Raw genomic sequence first — 18,101 nt, 5'->3', positions numbered from 1 at the left:
CCTAACTGCTCATTTTAAATCAGCGTAAGGTCATAATCGAAGTAAGCATACAACGATTAAAAACCTGGTTTTTGAGCAGTCTTTCTAATTATTAGGACATGTAAATGCCTTAGAGTTCCAGCTGTGCAATTGATCTGTGCATGTGCTAGCACGAGTAGCGCAACCTTCCTTCTTTTGCACGAGTGAAATGAGTTTGGAAAAACAAAGTATGCATCTTAGGAATAGTTTTCACATACACACTTTAATATGTCCGATCTAAGAATCAAATAGTTGTCCCAAAAATAATATGGTCGCTGTGGTAGAATGTTTATTTTGATTGGTGATTTTGGGCATTTATCACATCGGGTAGGCTGATTTCAGATGTGTCCATGTAAACAGGATTATTAGGGAAATCGTTATTCTTGCAAAGCATGTTAACGTTTAAATAAAACTATTATATTAATCTGACTATTCACAACAATTGTATTATTGTGTGCATGTAACTGTACTCATTGTGAGAAGGGTTAGGGTTCAGTTGTCCTCCTCTACATACACAGCGTGAGAGTCCTCTGGTCCTGAGGTAGACTCCTCTCCTCCCTCCTGGTCTACCTCTTCATCATCCTCATCCTCATCCGTGGTCCCCGACTCCTCACTAGATGAGGAGTAGTCTGTCACCTTGTGGGGGCGTTGCACGTCCTCCACCACACGCAGCTCTTTGGCCAGCGCGGTCAGGTCCTGGGGGGGTCAGAGGGGGGGTCAGAGGTCAAACTATGCTTCCATCCCTGTCTCTCTCTTTCTTTCAGTCTTGCTCTCCCTCTCTTTTTTAGCTCTCTTTCCGGGTTGTGGATGTGTTACCAGGTCACTCGCAGGGTTAAATGCAGGAGACAGGCTGCAGGAAGCTGCTGGGGGAAGAAGTGAGGTCACAGGTGCACCAGCCAATGAAGAGCCGGCCGGTGAGTTGCAAAGCCAATAGGATATGAGAAAAGAGATGAGTAAGTACATACACTGCTGCCATACTGCCAATGTGTCCACAAGGCTAGAAGAGGTTAGTGAGTCCATCAAGTGACCAGACCCAAGCATACAAGGAAGGAAGGGGCTGCAAGTATGTGAGTGATTGAATGATCCAATATAAAGAAATAACAAGTATGAGGGGAGGAGATTGAGGTTAAAAGGAACATGAGTAAAATAGCACCAATCAGGAGAGAGGCAAGCCATTAGTACAGAACCCTTCAGCCAATGAGATCTTCAGTACAAATACCCACCCCATTTCATTCTAGCTTACCACTTCCCCCTACAGAATTCACAAGTACCGGTAATCCACAGCGCAGAGGGCGAAACAAACACACACACAAAGAACTATGTCAGATTATTGTAAAACCATCATTCCCACTCAAAACGTAATTCCACCACTTTCTGAAGTGTCACAACACTTAGTGTAGTTCAACACTATTTAGTACACTAGGTAGACCACTAGTTTCACGGGGTTAAGGTCTCACCGCCAGTCGGTTAGTTCTGACAGACTCCTTCCTCTCCTCAGGTTTTTTCCCAGCATGCTCTGGATGCTGGAGGGGAGAACCCTCAGACTTTGATGAGGCTGAGAGGGGGACAGTGGGGGATACCGGTCAGTAAATTAAAGAGCTATGTGGAGAATTGTGCCAAGAATTTAATTGTAAATGTGAGTACTTTGTAAAGAGTAATGTGTGTGTGTGTCTTGAGATTGTGCATGTAGGAAACTATGCGTGAGACTATGAATGCATGTGTGTATCAGGGCAATATCAGACTCACAGCGGGCTCTGAACCTCTCCCCTGAGCCACTGTGAGAGCTGGGCTGGGAGCTGGAGTTACTGGAGCCGGAGGAGCTGCAAGTACTACCACTGCCACTCGTTGGCCTGGGAACCAGTTTCTCCACCCGCTCCCAAAGCAGACGCGGCTCTGCTGCAGCACTGTGGAGAGAAACAGAGAGGGGTTGTTATAGTATAGACACACAACCTTTACACATACACAACTTTACATACTGTATAGACACACAACCATTACATATAGACCTACAACCTTTACATACTGTATAGACACATACTTTACATACACACACAGTACTTTACATACACTCAGTGGTCAGTTTATTAGCTACACCATCCCGTTCACAAAAATTGTTCACTCCTACAGACAGTGATTTAGGTGGCCGTGGCTTGCTATATAAAGCAGGCAGAAAGGCATCCAGGCATTCAGTTACTGTTCAATTGAATATTAGAATGAGCAAAATGAGTAACCTAAAGTGACTGAGTGTGGTATGATCGGTGACAGGCGCACCGGTTCCAGTATCTCAGTAACAGCTGGCTTCCTGGGCTTTTCACGCACAACAGTGTCTAGGGTTTACAGAGAATGGTGTGACAAACAAAAAACATCCAGTCAGCGGCAGTCCTGTTGGTGAAAACAGCTTGTTGAGAGGTCGAAGGAGAATGGCAGTCGTGCAATCTAACAAGTGGGCCACAAACAGGCAAATAACGGCGCAGTACAATAGTGTATGCAGAACATCATCTCGGAACGCACAACTCATCAGTCTTTGTCATGGATGGGCTATTGCAGCAGACGACCACACTGGGTTCACTCCTATCAGCTAAAAACAAGAAGAAGTGACTCCAGTGGGCATGCGATCACCAACACTCAACACTTGAGGAGTGGAAAAACATTGCCTGGTCCAACAAATCCTGGTTCCTGTTGAGTCATGCTGATGATAGTCAGGAGAACATGGGCCCATCCTGACAGGTGTCAACGGTATTGGCTGGTGTCATTGGTGTGGGCAATGTTTTCTTGGCACATGTTAGGTCCCTTGATACCAATTGAGTAATGTTTCCATGCCCCGAAGAATTCAGACTGTTCTGGGGGCAAAGGGGGGGTCCAACCCAATACTAGATGGGTGTAACTATCTAATACTTTACATACGCACACATTCTTTACATATAGACATGTATACAAATACATACAGTATACATTAATAGACAGACCCATAAAGAAACACACATACATTTCTATAGACACAGACATGCACAGTCTCAAAGGAGATGACGCTCAGCATTATAGAGACATGCTAAGAAAGGAAGAGTGTGTGTGACAGTGCACACACACATAGGAGACAAGGATATGTAACGCATGGCAGAACAGTAAGTAATGTTACATAAATCCAACCCAGTATCCACACATTGAGAAGAGGGCTCTACAGGGAACAGATAGACACACAGTGTGGAGGTTTTACATTAGAGAAAGGGGAAACCTAGTCAGTTGCACATTGAATGCATTCAACTTCTGCATTTAACCCAACCTCCCTGAATAAGAAAGGTGGGGGGATGCCTTAATCAACATCCACATCATCATCACCTGGGAAGCAGTTGTTGGGGGTTAACTGCCTTGCTCAAGGGCAGAACAGAAGATTATTACACCGGGGCCCGCTCAGGGATTCGAACCAGCGACCACTCGGTTACTGGCCTGAAGCTCTTAACCACTAGACTACCTGCCACCCAGTACTAACAACCCGAATAGAAGTGGAGATGGTGGAGTGGTGAACAGAGGGATAGACGGAGGGAGAGACAGACAGAGCGACAACAAAATAAAGCAAAAAGGATCGATTGAAAGAGAGAAAAAGAAAACGAGACAGAGAAAAAAATAAATGGAGGGATGTGAAAAGGTACCTGCAGGCGTTCCTCTGGCCCGCCGGGTTGTTAGGTGTGGCATTGGAGTTGCCATGTAGAGGAGAGTCCCTGCGTGACAGTACTGGAGACCTGGACGTTGTCCTCACAGGAACCTTCCACACATACAGATGCCTGCTCACAAACACACTCTACGGGCACATACACACTCTCGGAGGGTGTATGTGTACAAGAGTGTGTGACATAGGGGTGCCAGGAGCACAAAAGCTAGACACCACTGTTAAGATGTCCCTAGAAAATCCCCAAACTATGTCCCTGCATACTCACACTGCGTAAAGCCAAACCACTGAAAGTGAGTTCGGTCTGACACAGCAAAAGACAGCATTATATCCACAACAATCTTCCCTCAAATGTTTTTCATCACTGAGCAAATTTCACGTCTGCTGAGCACAGAAAATTCTGTGCGTGATTTTACTGTGAACACTAAGGCTGTACCCGCTTTAAGTTAATTTTAACAGTGGTCAAGTAGGCTACTGTGGCTATTTGATGATAACGTAGGCCTACCACAGAGTGGCTTACCATTAAAAACAATGGAGACAATGTATCCCATAACATTTTTACATGGAAATTGCTGTTCTATCATATAGCCTACAGTAGCAGCCAATGTGTGGTGTTCAATGTAGGCCTACATTCCATGAGACCTTTGAAAAAACATGCAGGGCTTGACATGATTGTCCTTCAGACAAGGAGGTGACTGAAAATGTTGTTGTGTTGTTTGATGCAAGAAACCATTTTACTAAATAAAACTCATAATTAATCCCATAACATTATTTCAGAGAATCAGACAAATTATGCTACCCTCTTGTCTATTGGCTGCTTAGCTTATTCAGGCCTGTCTCAAAATACAACACTGTCCCCTTTAAGACAGAAAATTGACCTTTTGCTAACTTGCTTTTCAAAAACGTCTAGAAATGCACACGTTTTGTTCTCTTGTAGGAAGTAATCACTCCCGCATTGCTGACTACAAATTATCTATAACTGGGCTAATAACTCACTAAGGATATGAACACATGATCTATAACTGGGCTAATAACCCACTAAGGATATGAACACATGATCTATAACTGGGCTAATAACTCACTAAGGATATGAACACATGATCTATAACTGGGCTAATAACCCACTAAGGATATGAACACATGATCTATAACTGGGCTAATAACCGACTAAGTATATGAACACATGATCTATAACTGGGCTAATAACTCACTAAGGATATGAACACATGATCTATAACTGGGCTAATAACCCACTAAGGATATGAACACATGATCTATAACTGGGCTAATAACTCACTAAGGATATGAACAAATTATCTATAACTGGGCTAATAACCCACTAAGGATATGAACACATGATCTATAACTGGGCTAATAACTCACTAAGGATATGAACACATGATCTATAACTGGGCTAATAACTCACTAAGTATATGAACACATGATCTATAACTGGGCTAATAACCGACTAAGGATATGAACACATGATCTATAACTGGGCTAATAACCGACTAAGGATATGAACACATGATCTATAACTGGGCTAATAACTCACTAAGGATATGAACACATGATCTATAACTGGGCTAATAACTCACTAAGGATATGAACACATGATCTATAACTGGGCTAATAACTCACTAAGGATATGAACACATGATCTATAACTGAGCTAATAACCCACTAAGGATATGAACACATGATCTATAACTGGGCTAATAACTCACTAAGGATATGAACAAATGTACAAATGTGCACATGTCGCTACACATCTACTCACAACCGCCCATGCTGTAAAAACAGTCCAGTTAAAAGTGAATGGCACAGATCCATATATGGCAATGGTACTTTTGCATATTGGCCTACTGCAGCTCTGATTGGTTATGGTGCACAGGTTTGTGTAGAGCCATGCCTGTCAATGAAATAGAATCCTAGTGATGTCGATGTGCTTCTCTGCGCGCGCTAATATTTCTTCTGCGCGGCAGTCCCGGGTAGCTGCGCGCCCACACAGGGGTTGATAAGGGAAGTGTGTGGATATAATGCTGTCTTTTGCTGTGTCAGACCTAACTCTCTTTCAGTGGGGTGGCTTAACAAAAAAACAGCTTTAAAGTTATATTATAGATTTCAGCATTTCTCTTTAGTAGTTTCCAGGGGACAGGAGGGAGAACAGCTTAAGAAGGAACAGGGGGCAGCATCCAAAGCAAAGCAGGGCGGAACAAAGCCACTCCATTCACATGGAACGCTAAATAACACTGACATTGATATGAGACACTACCAAAGGCTTACACAGGAAGGAGGGGGCAGAACAGGAAATGGCATACTCATACCTCACCAAAGAAGAGGAAGTGATGTTTGATAGTTAGGCCCTATGTGAAGAGAGGACAATAATACCACCTCTAATTTGTGCATATGGAGAGCAAAAGAAACGTCACAAATTTCAACATGAGGAATATTTTCCTTGGAGAACGTTTCTAGCAGTCTGAATCCTACACTTTATTTGTGACAGCCTCCAGCGTCCCATTGATTTGGGAGCATCTCTAATATGCTGAGATGCAAAAGCACTCAGCTCTCGAGTGATTGCTGCTGCAGCTTTCTTTCTCTGATATTTTTACATCAGTCTGCTATGGAGGTCTGGGAGGCTGAACGAGGGAGGGTTCTGAGAGGAGAGAAAGAGGGGGAATAGAGAACAAGCCTCTAATCCTTTCATAACGTTCTGCTCTCTCTGAATCCTCTCAGCAGGCTAGGGTGAGGAGGAGGTCGCTCCATCTTAGAACTGTTACTAAGACAAATATCACTCTGCTCACTCACTCCAATGTTGTCCTATCCAGCATCTAGTGACTACTAGTATACTGGTCTACAGTTCAGACTTCCTAGCAAAGCCGTCTAATGACTACCAGTTTACCAGACTTTGCCAGAAGATGAGCCTATCTTACCCTGGGCGGGGTGTCGTCTGTGGGGGCCTTGTCAAGGGGCAGGGCCTTGGGCTGGGGGTAGGACTGCGGGTCAGTGCGTGCGGGTGATGATGGTGCAGGGTGATGGTGTTGCTCCTGAGAGCACAGGTGGAGGTGTGCAAAGCTAGGGACGATGGGCTCACTGAAGGAATGGGAGCGTGAGATGACGGGGGGTGCGGCCAGGTGGGACCACTGGACCTTCCAGAGACAGAGACAGACGGGTGGTGTCAGAGGGGGAGGTCCCATTGGGAGGAGTGGGGAGGTTTGGGGGAGGAGGAGGGAGACAAGAGAACAAGACCACAAACCCAAGCAGCAGACGGTGATTGGATACTGGAAGCTTCAGGAAGCATCACAATGGGCGGAGTTGTCTTGAGACCAATGGGAAGTCTTAGGAAGTCAGATTAACCATTTGATTGTTTCATATCAGACAGCCAATGACTGCTCCACCCGTTTTGAAGCTCATGACACTTCAGTCCCAACACCAGCATGGGGTCACATAAACAAGGCACACACAGATCAGCTACTGTAGCATCATGCATTGACAGTTAGACACAAACACTCAAATAACGGCATGCGCACATTCAAGGATACCTTTTCTGGTACAAGTAACTAAGAGGAGATGAATCCAATAGGGACATAGCCATACTAGGTTTATAACTGAATTTATTCCCTTTCCAATTGATTTCAAATATGCACTGAGAAGCGCTCAGACAGGAAACACCAAAAACATTTATCACTCAACAAATGACTTTCCTGTAACAAGCCCAACACGCCTCATATCCGTCTCTAATGACGTGTCACTAACGAGAGAAAAGTGACTAATGCATTTAACGGCTCTGCTAAATCATTTAGCAATCAATTACATCATCATCATCATCACCAAATTCCACACTGTTACATCTAATTACCATGACATTGTCCAAAAACAGAATGTTTCCCTGAATGGTGCCCTGTGACATTAATGACTGTATTCACGCTGGGTTGGTTGAGTCTCTGAGCAGATGATATTAGTAATATACTGAGTCACTGTGAAATCAGAAAGACAAATTACGGATGTGTTTGTGTTGTTTAGCACACAGTCAAGCTGTACATGTAACAGCTCTAACGTTTATAAAAGGAGTCACCAACCTGGCAAGGTATACACACACTCACACAATAGAGGAAGCAGTCAGAGGTAGAGCGAGTGGGTAAAGCTGATATTGAGCAATGAGTGGCCAGCATAGAAGCAAGCAGCTTGGACCTCGTAATAACACAGTGGTGGAGGATAGGCTGTCACCCAGGGAAGTATCAAAGACGATGGAGCTACCTATTAAGGGACTAGAAAAGGTCAACTATGTCATCAGTAAGGGACAGAGAACAACACCCACATTTCTCCACACCGTGAAAGAATTCAGCTAGAACAGAGGCTAGAAGAGAGTTAGCGAGGGGGAAGAGATAGTAAACACAAGAACAAAAATCACGGTAGATAGTAAGACACCACTACTGCAGATACACAACCCGGAGAGAGAGCGAGAGAGAGAGACCACCCTGTTAGAACTACCTGGAAGGAAGAAGTGATTGGAAAAAGTAGAGCTACGGAAAAGGGAAGAGTAACGAGAGGAGGAGTAAGCAACTGGCGATCGGCCATCTTGGTTGTTGTGGTTACCTGGGGTTCCATGGGCCTTTGCATGGCAGGCTGGACAGCAATGGGGGTGTTTCCATTGGCGATGGTCTCGGCGGCGCGGGGAGGAACCGGGGGCTGAACCTTAACCTGGGCGGCCTGAGGAGAACCTTGGATGTTCTTACGGTACCTCTCATCAGCCTGGAGGGAAAGAGAGAGAGGGACAAAGTCATTAACCATCATCATTACAAAGAGGATCGAGCCACAGCAGCAGTGAGAGGGTCAGTAGTAAGACATTTCAGGTGGTCTTTTGAATGACCTGTTATACTAAAGGGCATTATCATCATTTTCACAATTTCACAGTATTATTCCAAACAGTGTGGAAATATATAAAACACAGGACAATCACGTTTTTGACTGCACTGGGCGTTTAATGTTTTATGTTTATAATAATTTAGTTTGGAGAAGAGACAAATATAAAGAATAGTTTTCATTTTTCCAAGGTGCTGTATTTCCATCTGACAACAGGGGTCTCCATTTGACAATAAAACCCAAACAAGGACACTTCCATGTACACTTGATTGGGCAGATTGTTGAAACGCTAATATATTGCCATCTGAATGTAGAAAGGATATGGGTAGGTAGCTTGGACATGCATTTTCCCAGGGCTGTATCTGTAGTTTCTATAGAGGCCTCATCCTGAGCAGGAATAGTAACATGACCACTACAGTGCAAGTACCTCACACTAGAAATCAAGCCACAGACCCCACATATAAATGCACACCTTACAGCAGTTTATGAGTACAGCAGCAGCACAAGCAGCAATCAACAGTAGCGTCGTGGCAATGAAGCTTGGGTTCACCTCTCCAATTGGCCCAGGCATGGGGGCCTTTGGGGTCAGTTGCTGTGGGGACTTGGTCCTCTCCTGGATCAACAGCTATGGGGACATGGTCCTCTCTTGGATCAATAGTTATGGGGAATTTGTCCTCTCTTGGATCAATAGTTGTTGTGGGGACACGGTCCTCTCTTGGATCAATAGTTGTTGTCGGGACATGGTCCTCTCTTGGATCAATAGTTATTGTGGGGACATGGTCCTCTCTTGGGTCAGTTGCTGTGGGGACATGGTCCTCTCCTGGATCAATAGTAGTTGTGGATACTGAGACCTGTTGGTGGCTGGCTGCAGGAGTTTTGGCTGCTGTTGCAGGAGCAGTAGGTAGGTCTGCTCCTGCTATAGCTGCTTCATGGCCTTTCGCTGCTACTCCAGCTCCCAACACTTGTTCTACTGTGTGCAGGGAGGTGTGGTGGTGCATCAACATCTAAACTTGGCCACCCCATTGAAGCACTGTGTGTCCGGTTCTATTTGAAGTAGTTCTGTATAAATTTGGGCTGGTGTCTTTATGGTACAAGCTGTATCCATGTAATGAGGGAAATGTTGAGTGGGTTTGTATTTTCACTGGGACCCAATTAAAATTGTTTAAATGCTTCGAAAATGTTTACTATTACAATATAGGCCAAATATTGGTTTAAAATGTAAAAAGTAAAAATGACTGAGCTAAAAGCTGATGATGCGTAAGAAGACATGACGGAGACAGTAAGACATTGGTTGAGAGAGAGAAATGATGACAAGCAATGGTGGTGTGAAGTTGAAAGGATGTGGGTGATCATATCCTCACATTATCTAATGTCCTCGTCAAACCCCTGGAGGAACAGAGGCCTTCAACAACATACACAGTGTTAACACGTTGCCACGCAGATCCGCTAACAACACCACCATCTCAGCAGAGTTAGGATCATTGGTAAAGAAACAATGAAAACCTTATCTTCCTGTTGGTAGGACACTCCCACATCCTGGTGACATCCTCAATTAAGGACTGTAATAAACATTCTGGCTTCCCCAACTCTGCCCAGAGAATGAATAACTCCAACCTCAATAGTTGGCTCCATTCAGATATACTGTGATATACTCTTAACTAGATATTAAGAGTAGGGTGTGACAATAAACCCGTTTTTCAACACCCCACTACAGAACAAAACCCATAGACTGCAAACCACTGACTTAGATGGCTAGAATAACAGATGGATAATGGGAGATATACAGTAAAAGTCCAAATTTTGGACACACCTACTCATTCAAGGGTTTTGTACACTGTAGCATAATAGTGAAGACATCAAAACTATGAAATACATATGGAATCATGTAGTAACCAAAAAAGTGGTAAAACAAAACAGATTCTTCAAAGTAGCCACCCTTTGCCTTGATGACAGCTTTGCACACTCTTGGCATTCTCTCAACCATCTTCATGAGGTAGTCACCTGGAATGAATGCATTTCAATAACAGGTGTGCCTTGTTAAAAGTTATTTGGGGAATTTCTTTCCTTCTTGAGTCAATCAGTTGTGTTGTGACAAGGTAGGGGTGGTAAACAGAAGATAGTCTTTTACCAAATAGGGCTAAGACCATATTATGGCAAGAGCATCTCAAATAAGCAAAGAGAAACGACAGTCCATCATTACCTTAAGACATGAAGGTCAGTCAATCATGAAAACTTTCAAGAACTTTGAAAGTTTCTTCAAGTGCAGTCGCAAAATCCACCAAGAATAATGATGAAACTGGCTCTCATGAGGACCGCCACAGGAAAGGAAGACCAAGAGTTACCTCTGCTGCAGAGGATAAGTTCATTACAGAGTTCACGTAACAGTCACATCTCAACATCAACTGTTCAGAGGACGCTGCGTGAATCAGGCCTTCATGGTTGAATTGCTGCAAAGAAACCACTACTAAAGGACAGCAATAAGAAGAGACTTGCTTGGGCCAAGAAACACGAGCAATGGACATTAGACTGGTGGAAATCTGTCCTTTGGAATGATCAGTCCAAATTTGAGATTTTTGGTTCCAATCGCTGTGTCTTTGTGAGACGCAGAGTAGGTGAACGGATTATCTCTGCATGTGTGGTTCACACTGTGAAGCATGGCGGAGGTGGTGTAATGGTGTGGGGTGCTTTGCTGGTGACACTGATTTATTTAGAATTCAAGGCACACTTAACCAGCATGGCTACCACAGCATCCTGCAGTAATACGCCAAACCATCTGGTTTGGGCTTAGTAGGACTATATTTTGTTTTTCAACAGGACAATGACCCAACACACCTCCAGGCGGTGTAAGGGCTATTTGACCAAGAAGGAGAGTGATGGAGTGCTGCATAAGATGACTTGGCCTCTACAATCACCTGACCTCAACCCAACAAGTGCTCAGCATATGTGGGAACTCCTTCAAGAGTGTTGGAAAAGCATTCCAGGTGAAGCTGGACTGCCATGCGTGTGCAAAGCTGTCATCGAGGCTACTTTGAAGAATCTAAAATATAAATATTGTTTAACACTTTTTAAATTATTACATGATTCCATATGTGTTATTTCATAGTTGTGATGTATTCACTATAATTCTACAATGTAGAAAATAGTCAAATTAAGAAACTCTTGAATGAGTAGGTGTATCTAAACGTTTGACTGGTACTGTATAAAAGGCTAAAAGAACAGATTGATAATGGGAGATATACAGATGGATAGAAGAAGATAGATAGGCTTACAGAGTTCGGTCTCACCAGTAGCATGGCCTGTTCATGGAGCAGCTGCTGCTGCAGGATCTCCAGGTGCCTCTGCTCCTCCTCCAGCTGGCGACGGATGTACTCCTGTCAATCAAACCACACACACAGCAAGTGTCAGGGTTGACTACAAGTATCATGAAAGAAACTGTTGTTGATAGAGAGTTCTCCTACCTGCTCCCGGTCAGCCCTCCTTTTCTCCTCCTCAGCCCTCCTGCGCTCCTCCTCCTCTTTACGCCGGCGTTCAACCTCTTCCATGCGCCTCTTGTCATCCTGCTCCCGGCGACGCTGCTCGCGCTCCTGCTGCCTCCTCATCTCCCGCTCACGACGTTGTTGCTGTGGATGACCATAGGGGGCGACAGAGCAGGTGTCAGGAGCAGACATCACTATGCATTAACACTCCGAGCTAGCTTGCTCTCTTGTTTCTGGTCACCATATCTGGCCTTTATGAGATAAGCTAGCCATTTCTTATTGTGAGCATGTGAGATGCTAGTCTCACTTCCCAGGGTTCACGGTTGGTGGACTACACTACGTATGTGCCATGTTTTACCTGTAAGCTTACCATCACCACTTCAGTAATACTGGCAGGCTTCTCAGTTGGTTAAATAGTGTTGATTTATTGCAGCCATCTCTATGAATACAGTAAGTAGCTCCACGCCATTATAAAATGGGTGGGTCTAATATTGAATGCTGATGGGTTAAAACTGCATTCCAGCCGGTGTCTATTCCACAAGTTACCACTGGCTAAATCTATGACGTCAAAATGCCTAATTACTCTGTTCCATCTGACTGTGTAATCCACTGTCTCATCAACCCAGCCAGCTAATTTGCAGTCTTTCCAGCTTCAGTTTGAAGTGATTGTGTTACTGTAGCTATTTTGTTAGCTCGCTCCTCTGAATGACAGTATCCTGACGAGTGAGCACATTTTCTATGCCAGGCGAAGTCGCGCCTCATCAGCTTATTGTTATGGATGTATCCAAATAAATGTCACTAGAAAACAGCTTAAACAAATGCAAATGCAGCTACTTTGCTGTTATGCTGGCTGCACTTTTTGACACGACTGTAAGTTAGCTGTAGTTGGCTAGCTAGCAAGCAAGGGATAAGAACGTTGCCAGCCAGTATGGCAATGAAACGTTTAGAACGAACGACTGGGTTGCGTCCATAAATCGAGAACAAAAAGACGATGACAGGAACGAGTCTCTAGCAACCCTAGATTTGTGTCGGGGTTATATCTTCTGGAAGGATGAAAAAGTATGAATAAATTGATCAAACTAATGTTTTTAATGACAATATGTCAAACATTATTTGAATATGTTGGTAACCTGTTGTATAAAAGTGAGAATGCCCTCGAAGCCGGTGTTTGGAGGATATATTGGCACGGGCCTAACAACACCCATGCCAATATTTCCTCCAAACACTGGCTTCTCTGGAATTATCACTTAAGTAGAATAAGACCTGCACTAGATGTGGTCCCTAGTTCCATTAAGTACCCCGTGGTGGTCCCTGGCACTAGATGTGGTCCCTAGTTCCATTAAGTACCCTGTGGTGGTCCCTGGCTGCATCATGAAAAAGCATGTCTCCGTATTTAACCTTTAAACATGGACTATGCCATATATTTCTCATTTCCCAAGAGGATTCCCTGACCCTACAGTATAATATGATTCATTAATGAATTTTCTCATTAATCAGAAAAAACCCTGAAACTGTAGGAAAGTGTATGCAGAGGTTAAAGCAAACAAAATGACGGAAACAAGTTGATGACTCAAACAAGTTGATGACTGAAACAAGTCGATGATTGAAAAGTCGGTCACATGATTGTCTGTGGGGCGAAGTTACACTCCCATTTAATGTAAAAAAATGAATGACCTTCTTTTAGGGAAAGAGGATCCTTTTGTACATGTATTAAACTGAGTTTGACCAATTGAAAATCAAAAAACAAAAATGTAACAAACAAAATGTTTCAATAAATTATCATATGACGGAAATCTGTGGAAGTGACGGAGAACTTTAACCCTCGTGTATGGGATACTGTATGGGGGAAACTATGGGAAAATGTGTGATTTTGAACTATTCTACACTGGAGGAGCACTCGGCTTTTATATTTTCTGACTCAATTGTACAGGTTGCGTCTTTAAAGATGTTCCAACCAGATAACTTATACATGGTAATATCACGGGGACTACTGCATATAAGGCATGGGTCAGGGAATTGCCTGTGCCGTTTTCTGCAGACTAAAACATCCGGAAGCTCTCTCTCTCTCAGGTTCTAGTAGCTAATGACTGAGGAAGAAGTCTTTCTGACCCAGCCTCCCAGAGAGGATAAAATACAGACAGAGCCCTGTGGTCTTCCTCAGAGAGATAAAGGCCAATTAGGAAACACAACCCAGAGGGCCAAAGGCTGCACACAAATACACTAATCACTACACATGACTATAAACACAACACAGAGGGGGGGGGCGTCCTTTAGTTGACTCCTTTAGCACACACACAAAAACACGTTATGCACACATACACAATTTATGGGTGCAAACTGCAGAGTAAAAGGACACCATTAGACAGGGAGAGAGAACACACAAACAATCTTAGACACACACACTCTTTCGTACCTCCTCCAGCCTCCTCCTCTGCTCCTTCTGCTGCTCGATGCGTTTCTGCCTCTCTGCCAGTAGTTGGCGCTTGTACTCCTCCTGCTCCCGGAGCTGCTGCTCCTGCAAGAGCTGCTGTCTGCGCAGGGCCTCTGAGCGCTCCTTGTTCTCTTGCTGCAGACGGATGAAATCCCTACGCAGGGTTGACTCCCCTGGTTGGTTCACTATGGAACTACAGGACAAAGACATACATTAGTATGGAGCACGATGGAGCTATGGACCAAACAGACACTTTAGCGCATTTGCTATTAGTATGTTGGCTAGTTTTTGCCATAGGTACATGTGGGTTAGTTACCTGGGCTCCCCCTCCTGCTCCTGAGCTTCCTCCTCCTCTTCCTCACTCCCGCTGTACTCATACTCGGTCTCATCTAGAGAAGAGAGGAACGGTGAGAATGTTTAAGTAAAAAAAATATATTGTGAAGAAGAGGTTTTGGAGAAGTGTGTGTGCATTAGTATGTCTAAGACTCACCCTTCTCCCCCCTCTTCTTCTTGGTGCGGTCGATGTGGTCTTTGAGCTGGATGCGGACCTGCCTTTCGTTGGGCTGGTCTCTGATGAACGGGTGTTTCAGCAGCTGGTCGGTGGGGGGGCGCTGAGTGTAGTTCTTCACCAGGGAGCCCTCGATGAAGCTGCAAAACTTCTTAGACCTGAGGAGAGGAGGCATTTGTTACTTTTTTGAGCTTATGCTATATCTACCAGGGGATATCAGCTGAGCTATTTTTTTATTTCATCTTTATTTAACTAGACAAGTCAGTTAAGAACAAATTTTTGCATGGCCTACCCCCTACCCTAACCCAGACGATGCTGGGCCAATTGTGCGCTGCCCTATGGGACCCCCGATCACAGCCGGTTGTGATACGGCACAGGTTCGAACCAGGGCCTGTAGTGACGCCACTAGCACTGTGGGATTGTAAAATGGTGGTTTAAATGTCTGAAATCATAACAGCAGAGATTAGTCACACACCATTTCTTTGACTTGAGTCGAGGAGGAGGGTTTCTGGGGATGAGGAAGAGAGCTCTCATTGGATGCATATCGCACAGCGCTGGAAGACAAGACCAAACACAGGTCAGACAGAGGAAAACAAACATAATTTCAACCAGGTTTGCCATCTGGGACAAATAGTAGTGTAGAAGTCCAATAGTAAAAGAATGGCTGTACTTACGAGGAGCTCCCTCAGCCATCTCTATAGCTGTGATTCCAGTGGACCACAAGTCACTCTGCAGGAGAAAACACACTATGAAGGATATGGACCCAGCTACCATTGTGTGTGTGTGTGTGTGTGTGTGTGTGTGTGTGTGTGTGTGTGTGTGTGTGTGTGTGTGTGTGTGTGTGTGTGTGTGTGTGTGTGTGTGTGTGTGTGTGTGTGTGTGTGTGTGTGTGTGTGTGTGTGTGTGTGTGTGTGTGTGTGTGTGTGTGTGTGTGTGTGTGCGTAAATCTATGCATGCATACGTCTATAGGATGGTAATTACCACCCTCTCTGGTCCTGACAACATCAGCCCCAACCTGCTACTGTACTGTCCCATCAGCCTACACAGCCACATACAATGGCACAAACGCAAACAGCTATCAATCCACCAACTCGACACACCGCTGGACACTGACAGAAAGCAGCATGGTTTTATTGAGCGCATCTTACTCTGTAGTCATAGGTGGCGTCTGGGTTCTCGTCGCAGGCGATGACCTCGGGCGCCATCCAATAGGGCGTACCAATGAAGGTGTTCCTCCTACCCACTGTCCGGTCCAGCTGGGCGCTCACACCGAAGTCCACTGGAGGAGGGGGGAGTAGACCGGTCAGAACCAGTCCAAACTAGTTTAACCCCCACATATCAAACCAGCCCCATGCAGTTTAAGCCAGCGTAAACCAGTTCAAACCAGTAATAAAGCAGTCCCAGTTCCAATCAGGCCAGCTAAAACCAGGCTAACTTGAAAACAGTTTAAACCAGTGAACTCACCTAGTTTGACCTCTGCGTTCTCAGTCAGCAGCACGTTCTGGCCCTTGATGTCACGGTGGATCACATGGTGGGCGTGCAGATGAGCCAACCCCTGAGGAGAGACACAGTCATAACAGTAATTTATTGTTTTTTAACCTTACTTGTAGAATCTGCAAAGCTAAAAAAAATAGGAAGAGTTGGGGCTTCTAGGGCAATTCAGGCAGCTGATTGAGTAACTTTTTACTGAAGAAAGTGTTTGTTTTATATTGTGTTTTGCTTTTCGTGTATATTGATGTGTATAGTGATGTGTATTGATGCATGTCTGATAGAAGGTTCATCTGTAAAAGACCTTGGTCTCAGCATGACTCCCTTTCATAATAAAGGCGACATAAACAAATTAAAATAAGCTACAGATCCCAGCATGCAACAGCAGGGGAACTTGTAGGGCGTAAATGTGGACTCACCCTGAGGATCTCACGAGAGATGTAGGCGATCCAGTCCTCCTTCAGTGTGTTGCCCTTGGTGTTCTTCACAAGGTCTGTGATGGAGCCTGCGCCACAGAACTCCATCACCAGCTAGAGACCCAGAGAGAGAGAGACCCAGAGAGAGAGAGAGAGAGAGAGAGAGAGAGAGAGAGAGAGAGAGAGAGAGAGAGACCCAGAGAGAGAGAGAGAGAGAGAGAGAGACCCAGAGAGAGAGACCCAGAGAGAGAGAGAGACCCAGAGAGAGAGAGACCCAGAGAGAGAGAGACCCAGAGAGAGAGAGACCCAGAGAGAGAGAGAGACCCAGAGAGAGAGAGAGAGAGAGAGAGAGAGAGAGAGAGAGAGAGAGAGACCCAGAGAGAGAGAGAGAGAGAGAGAGAGACCCAGAGAGAGAGAGAGAGAGAGAGAGAGAGACCCAGAGAGAGACCCAGAGAGAGAGAGAGAGAGAGAGAGAGACCGAGAGAGAGAGAGACCCACAGAGAGAGAGACCCAGAGAGAGAGAGACCCAGAGAGAGAGAGACCCAGAGAGAGAGAGAGACCCAGAGAGAGAGAGAGACCCAGAGAGAGAGAGAGACCCAGAGAGAGAGAGAGACCCAGAGAGAGAGAGAGACCCAGAGAGAGAGAGAGATCCAGAGAGAGCGAGAGAGAGAGAGAGAGAGAGCGAGAGAGAGAGAGCGAGAGATCCAGAGACCCAGAGAGAGAGAGACCCAGAGAGAGAGAGAGAGACCCAGAGAGAGAGACCCAGAGAGAGAGAGAGAGACCCAGAGAGAGAGAGAGACCCAGAGAGAGAGAGACCCAGAGAGAGAGAGACCCAGAGAGAGAGAGAACCAGAGAGAGAGACCCAGAGAGAGAGAGACCCAGAGAGAGAGAGACCCAGAGAGAGAGACCCAGAGAGAGAGAGATAGAGTAATGTGCATACATACACAAGCACACACAAAACACACTATGCAGCCATTATTATTAACAGTGTAGATGTGAAAGATTAGAGTCACAGCCGTGAAAACACTGGGAGAACCACTCACTCTTCTTCCTTCTCTCTCTCTTTTTAAGAAAACTATAGATGGTTGGCAATAAACCGGGAGTAACCCTGGTCTAGGAAATTATAGCTCTCTCCCCTACTCCATCCCCCCTCCTCTTCCCCCTTTAGTTTCTTGATGTTCCTCCACCTCTGAGAGACAAAAATACCCAGAGTTTGACAGGGGTCATCAAAGGTAGC

At 45.0% G+C, this 18,101-nt stretch overlaps 1 pseudogene across 1 annotated transcript in view; it reads right to left on the bottom strand.

The window, feature by feature from the left end:
* Nucleotides 1-18,101, bottom strand: part of LOC124046845 — a 96,113-nt pseudogene that overhangs the window by 23,396 nt on the left and 54,616 nt on the right. The window contains exons 5-22 of the transcript XR_006841077.1: nt 16,868-16,978; nt 16,425-16,515; nt 16,109-16,239; nt 15,635-15,689; nt 15,436-15,514; nt 14,943-15,118; nt 14,769-14,841; nt 14,435-14,645; nt 12,004-12,165; nt 11,830-11,916; nt 8,279-8,434; nt 6,616-6,831; nt 6,010-6,048; nt 3,666-3,778; nt 1,765-1,922; nt 1,476-1,573; nt 1,262-1,270; nt 533-714 (exon numbers count right to left, since the gene is read on the bottom strand). The product of XR_006841077.1 is annotated as a mitogen-activated protein kinase kinase kinase kinase 4-like (transcript). The remainder of the gene's footprint in view (nt 1-532; nt 715-1,261; nt 1,271-1,475; nt 1,574-1,764; nt 1,923-3,665; nt 3,779-6,009; nt 6,049-6,615; nt 6,832-8,278; nt 8,435-11,829; nt 11,917-12,003; nt 12,166-14,434; nt 14,646-14,768; nt 14,842-14,942; nt 15,119-15,435; nt 15,515-15,634; nt 15,690-16,108; nt 16,240-16,424; nt 16,516-16,867; nt 16,979-18,101) is intronic.

Source organism: Oncorhynchus gorbuscha, linkage group LG01, assembly GCF_021184085.1.
Source record: "Oncorhynchus gorbuscha isolate QuinsamMale2020 ecotype Even-year linkage group LG01, OgorEven_v1.0, whole genome shotgun sequence".
NCBI lineage: Eukaryota > Metazoa > Chordata > Actinopteri > Salmoniformes > Salmonidae > Oncorhynchus > Oncorhynchus gorbuscha.
The sequence above is the reverse complement of the archived record's forward strand: the minus strand, read 5'-3'. Positions and strand labels throughout refer to the sequence as shown.